Genomic DNA, 7,226 nt, shown 5'->3' on the forward strand with positions numbered 1-7,226 from the left:
CAATAAAATTGACCTACCTTAATTTGTTCACAAATACTCCTAGGTTCTTTATTCCAAGGGCAAATTTGAAAAAAAGAAGTTAATTATTTCTTGATATCTAAAAAATTAAACATTGTAGACCACAAAAAAATGGCTAAATAGTTAATTATAGTGAACCGGAAAAAGTAATAGAATAATCTGTAATAACATGCTAGTGACAAAATAAAAAAGAACGGTTCGATGTATAAAATATCCTATATTTACGGAAGGGCCGCATCTCATATTATATAATACAGACAGTCTATTTTAATATAAATATTAATGGTTATTCCATGACATAAGGTAGAACAAGATCTCTTTAAGAGAAGAGATTTGTCGTGCAGGTTTTCACTATTCAGTCAAGGGCCTCGTTTCTAGCCAACCACGTAGTGGTATAAATTTATTTTCATATTTTTGGCTTATATTATAGTTCAGTCCTTTTCCCATTTGTAAACTGCTTTTTACTCTTCTATAATTAGGAAAAAAGTCTAATGCCAGTAAAGATATTTAGGGCTCGTTAGGTATGAGGGATAAGAATTTTCGAAATTAAATTTGAGATAAGTTTATTCGATGTTTGGTTGAAATAAAATTACAATATAACTAATTTAGGGATTAATTTTGGGATTGTAGTATTATTTTTATCCTTTTGAGAGGGTGGATAATAATCTCTAAATAATTAATTCTGCAAACATAAAATAAAGCTAATCTTAATTTTATATCGAGATTATTATCCTTATCCCATGTACCAAACAACTTAGTTATCAAAGTTAATCTAGCTTGTATTGGGAAAAAACTGAATTTAAATATTGAAGATGACATGTCATGACACGTGGACCGGTCAAATAGTCAAAGCATGACAAACAGTTAGAAGACACGAGCAACAATAGATGCGGGAGAGAAGATACGAGCTACTATCCAGATAAAACGAGACTCGTACCTGTTCGATCCATTTAAAGCTCGAAGATCAGAAGGAATTGAAGATATGAATCTGATAGCGTAAAAGAGTCCAGATTCAACATTAAATGCCAAATACATTAGAGAATTTGTATTTAATAAGAATGATTGAATAACGTTTCTTTTAAATATCATTTACTGCTCGTAATTGCCTCATTAAGACAAAGATATTACACTTTCTCTTAGAATTGACTATAAAAGGAGAAAGTCACAACATTTGTAAAAAAAAATATCATTCCGATTATACTGAAATATACTCTTATTCATTGCTTTATTGTTGTTCACAAAATCTCTTATTTCTTGATTATCAGTAACCCGATTTCTCTATTAAATTCTAGCTTTAACCAAATATTCAGTTTTCTGGTTAAACAAATTGGTTCCGTTGCCGGGAATCTGATAATCTATTCTCTTTAAGTTACATTTTATCTGTTATTATCATCATGTCGAACAACAACAACAACAACAACAACAACAACAACAATAACAGGGAGAATACCTTGGGAAACCATGAACATCAAGTCCATCAAAATCAAGGTGATTTACAAAACATTAACGTGGTTCCTCCCCCTCAAAATTCACCACGTCAATCTCGTGAAGGCACTCCTACTCCTGAATCCCGGGCTGTTGAACAAGAGCAATCTGAATATTTTGAAGGAGCGGATGACGCTTTACAGAAAGTAATTGATGCACGGGTTAACAAAGCTCTTCAAACTCTTGTTAGTCGATTACCTGTTGCACCGCCCACACCTACGCCTAATAACAACACACTGGAGAATCCTCGTTCTGGCCTTATCAATTCTGGAAATGAAGGAACCCCCAGTGAGCCACAGGAAGGAGAACCAGGTAATTTAAGTAATTCTCATTTGCAAAATTTAGTACTAACTTTGCAGAAACAGCTTAAGGAACAAAATGAGCGCATCGAGCAAATCCCTGGTGTTCCTCCTGTGATCAAAGGAGTGGATGTGGATAAGTATTCGCAACAACCTTGGAAACCAAGTGCTGCTCCCCTTCCAATCCCTAAAAAGTTCAAAATGCCTGAAATCTCGAAATATGACGGCACAACAGACCCACGTGATCACGTAACTGCATTTACTACAAGTGTAAAAGGCAATGATTTGACCAAGCAAGAAATCGAATCCGTGTTGGTCAAAAAATTTGGAGAAACACTCACCAAGGGTGCATTAACCTGGTATTCTCTTTTACCTGAAAATTCTATAAACTCTTTTGCTGAGCTTGCAGATTCTTTTATTAAAGCGCACTCGGGAGCTCAAAAGGTTGAAAAAAGAATGGAAGACATTTTCAAAATTAAACAAGGGGACTCAGAGTTGCTCAGAGATTTTGTTGATAGATTCCAACGTGAAAGGATGACTGTACCCCGTGTACCTGATAATTGGGCTGCAATAGCTTTTGCAAGCAACTTAAATGATAAAAGTTCAGAAGCCACGAGAAGACTTAAAGAAAGCCTTCGAGAGTTCCCTGCAACCACTTGGAATGACGTTTATAACAGGTACAGTACGAAGTTGCGAATTGAGGAAGATACCGTACCTCAGTTTCATCATGAAGAAAGAAGCAATTCCAGGAGGTCAGAAACCGAAAAAAGATCAAGTAAAAACAGGTACGATCCATATATGGGACCTGCAAGAAAAGACTCACGGTCAAAGGAGGATAATCAACGATATGATCAAAAATCGAGGAACAGGGAATCTGGTTCTTCATCTAGGTTCAGAAATGACCGAAACAGACAAGAGTCGCGAGATGATGACAGAGGTTTAAAAGCGAGATTCGGTGGGTATAATTTCAATGTTACTACCTCTGAGCTCGTAGCTGTTTTAAGAGGCATGGGAGACAAGGTACGGTGGCCAAAAGAGATGTGGTTAAATCCAAATAGGCGCAATCCAGACCATTGGTGTGAATTCCACAATGATCACGGGCACAAGACTTCAGAATGTAGATTCTTACAAAGTGAAGTGGATCATCTATTGAAACAAGGGTATCTCACTGAGTTATTTAGTGAGAAAGGTAAACAAGCCTATATGAAAAATAGGCAAGAGCCACCAAAACCCCCATCACCCAAGAGAACCGTGAATGTTATAAGTGGGGGAGAAGATATTTATGGTGTAACATATACGGCTTCCAACAAGGTTTCAAAAGTAACGATTACACACGGGAAACGGGTACGGCAGGTTTTAGAAAATGAAAGTATTTCTTTCGATGATGCAGATACTGAAGGAGTGATGACCCCCCACAACGACGCACTGGTATATCTTTACTTGTACATGACACTAATGTAAAACGAGTTTTGATTGATCCAGGAAGTTCCGTAAATATTATACTACTGAGGGTATTGCGTGAAATGCAAGCTGAAGACCAAATGATATCGAAGGCGCATACCTTGTCCGGGTTCGATAATTCAAGTGTGGTAACAAAAGGAGAGGTAGTTCTAACAACTTTTGCTGCAGGTGTTGTTAAAAAAACTAAATTTCAGATAGTAGATATGGAAATGGCTTATAATATGATCATGGGGAGACCTTGGATCCATGATATGGAGGCTGTCCCATCAACTCTACATCAAGTTATTAAATTCCCATCTCCATGGGGAATATGCCAAATCAGAGGCGATCAACAAACATCTAGAAGCATTAATTCCGTTGCAGATTCAGTTGTTAATAGTGGAGACAAATAGCAATTACAGAATTTAGGTGAGGGTAACACGGAGTCAACCTCACCTGAGCAAAAGCAAACAGGTGTAGATTCGAGGCCTGACACCATTCAAGAACCAGAGGAGAACGAAAATATCAAAACAACGATAGAAGAGCTAGAGGCCGTGGTGCTGTTTATACATTGGCCCGAGAGAAAAGTATACATAGGAGCTAATCTTAGCCCGGAGGTAAAACGTAAATTGATTGAATTTTTAAAAGCTAATGCAGATTGTTTTGCTTGGTCCCATTCTGACATGACAAGGATACCACCGGAAGTCATGACTCATAAGTTGAATGAAATCCATCATATCCTCCTGTCAAGCAAAAGAAAAGGAAGCAAGGAACTTTCAAAAATAAGGTGATTCAAGAGAAAGTTCAAAAATTGCTAAAAATTGGTTCAATTCGTGAGGTAAAGTATCCTAACTGGTTAGCTAATACTGTTGCGGTTCCTAAGAAGAACGGTAAGTGGCGAGTTTGTGTAGATTACACGGACCTTAATAAAGCATGTCCAAAAGATTCTTTTCCTTTACCACACATAGACCAGTTAATTGATGCTACTGCAGGGCATGAGCTATTAAGTTTTTTAGATGCATATTCAGGCTATAATCAAATCAAGATGGATCCAGGTGATGAAGAAAAAACTTCTTTTATAACAGACAGGGGAACTTACTATTTACAAGGTAATGCCTTTCGGTCTTAAGAATGCAGGTGCAACGTATCAAAGGTTGGTCACACAAATGTTTCAAGAACATTTAGGTAAAACCATGGAAGTATATATAGATGATATGCTAGTTAAAACTTAACATTCAGAAGATCATATATCACACTTAGCTGATACGTTTAAAATTTTACGAAAATATAATATGAAGTTGAATCCAGAAAAATGTGCATTTGGAGTGACGTCAGGAAAAATTTTAGGTTTTCTTGTTTCTAACCGTGGAATTGAAGTGAATCCTGCACAGATTAAGGCCATTGAAGAAATTCCAGATATACTTTTTAACAAGAAAGAGGTTCAAAGATTAACCGGGAGAATTGCAGCTCTGGGAAGATTCATTTCCAAGTCTTCAGAAAAATGCTTCAAATTTTTCTCAGCTTTAAAGAAACAGGATCATTTTGAATGGAACGAAGATTGTCAGCAAGCACTTAAGAATCTGAAAGTATATTTGTCAAATCCACCGTTGTTGGCGAAACCAAAGGTAGGAGAGAAGTTACTCATTTATCTTGCCGGGTCAGAAGTTGCGGTAAGTGTTGTTTTAGCTCGAGAGGATCAAGGTAAACAATCTCCTATCTATTATGTAAGCAAGTCTTTGCTAGATGCAGAAATACGGTACCCGCAATTAGAAAAATTAGCGCTAGCCTTGATTATGGCATCTAGAAAATTAAGACCTTACTTTCAATATCATCCCATTGCTGTGGTTACTGTTTTTCCATTACGAAACATTTTACATAAACATGAATTATCAGGTAGATTAGCGAAATGGGCTATAGAATTAAGTGAGTACGACATCACTTATCAACCTAGAACTGCTATAAAATCTCAGGTATTAGCTGATTTCAGTCAGGGGATGTAATTAGAAGCTGAAAAAGAATTACAAGTTTTTAACAGTGCAAACCCGGGGACTTGGGTTTTATTCACTGACGGTTCATCTAACGTAAAAGGCGCAGGTTTAGGAATAGTTCTCGTACCACCCACGGGTGAAACTATTAGACAAGCTATAAAGTGTCATTCGATAACTAACAATGAAGCAGAATATGAAGCAGTCATTGCAGGTTTGGAATTGGCTCGGGAACTTGGCATAACCCAGATTATAATCAAGAGTGATTCACAACTTGTTGTTAACCAGATGTTGGGGACTTATGTGGCCAGGGAATCACGAATGCAAGAATACTTAGGAAAAGTACGTGAATTAATAAAGCAGTTTCAGACGTGGAAAGTTGTGCAGATACCAAGAGATGAGAATTTAGAGGCAGATGCTTTAGCCAATCTCGCATCTGCAGCAGACGTGGCAAAAGATGCAAATGCTTCAGTTGTACATTTATTCCATTCTATTCTCGAGCCTGATAAGAATGAGGTAAATTTTAATAATTTGACCTGGGATTGGAGAAACGAGATTGTTGCTTTTCTGCAGTATGGAACCGTACCTGATGACAAAAGGAAGGCACACGCGCTTCGTAAAAAGGCTGCTCGTTACTGTTTATATCAAGGAAACCTTTATCGAAAGATGTTCGGTGGTCAATTAGCAAGGTGTCTTGGACCTTCCCAAACAGAATATGTAATTAGAGAAATACATGAAGGACATTGTGGAAATCATGCGGGAGGAAGGTCGTTGGTAAAAACATTGATTCGAGCTGGGTATTATTGGCCTAAGATGGAAGAGGAAGCAAACAGTTTCGTGTCTAAATGTGATAAATGTCAAAGGTACGTGAATAATATGCATAGACCAGCTGAGTTACTGCATCCCGTCATAGCTCCGTGGCCCTTTATGAAATAGGGGATGGATATCGTAGGTCCATTACCACAAGCAAAAGGTCAGGTGAAGTGTCTACTTGTACTTACTGATTATTTCACTAAATGGGTAGAAGCGGGAGCATTTAAACTGGTACGAGAAAAGGAGGTCAAGACTTCATTTGGCGTAATATAATATGTCGATTTGGTGTGCCAAAGGAGATTGTTTGCGATAATGGCGCTCAATTTATCGGAGCTCAAGTCACTGAGTTTTTTGAGAGCTAGCAAATTAAAAGAATCACATCTACACCTTATCACCCAGTAGGCAATGGGCAAGCAGAATCAACGAACAAGGTCATTATTAACAACTTGAAGAAAAGGTTACAAGATTCAAAAGGTAATTGGCCTGAGGTATTACCTGGAGTATTATGGGCTTATCGTACAACGACAAAAACAAGCACGGGAGAAACACCATTTTCAATGGTTTATGGTGCAGAAGCCTTAATCCCAGTTGAAATAGGAGAACCGAGCACACGATATGCTCAGGTAACGGAAGAATCAAATGGTGAAGAAATGCGGGTAAACCTTGATTTGCTCGAAGGAAGAAGAGAAGCCGCATTAATAAGGATGGCAGCACAAAAGCAAGTGATCGAACGATATTACAACAGGAAAGCACGATTGCGATACTTCAAAACTGGGGACTTCGTGCTTAAAAGGGTTTTTCAATCTACAAAGGCAGCCAACGCGGGTAAACTAAGTCCAACCTGGGAGGGACCCTACAGAGTTCGGGACATTGCAGGAAAAGGAGCATACGAATTAGAAACAATGGACGGGAAGGTGCTTCCCTCACATTGGAATGCAGTTCATTTGAAGAGATACTACTTCTAAGGAAAAACCCACGGTCAGGTATCACCACGTTAAATTATTTATTTTTTGAATTGTTAAAATTTTACTAACGATTTTAGATGATAGGCAAAACGCTAACCCGTACTAAATGATGAGTCACGACCTGTAAGGCAAAAGGAAATAAACTAAAATTCCTAGCCCAGGGTTACAATTATTCTGATAGAAGTATACACGGGTTAAGCAGTCTTCATCTATAATCGCAC

This window comes from Nicotiana attenuata, unplaced genomic scaffold (genome assembly GCF_001879085.1).
Source record: "Nicotiana attenuata strain UT unplaced genomic scaffold, NIATTr2, whole genome shotgun sequence".
Taxonomy (NCBI): Eukaryota; Viridiplantae; Streptophyta; class Magnoliopsida; order Solanales; family Solanaceae; genus Nicotiana; species Nicotiana attenuata.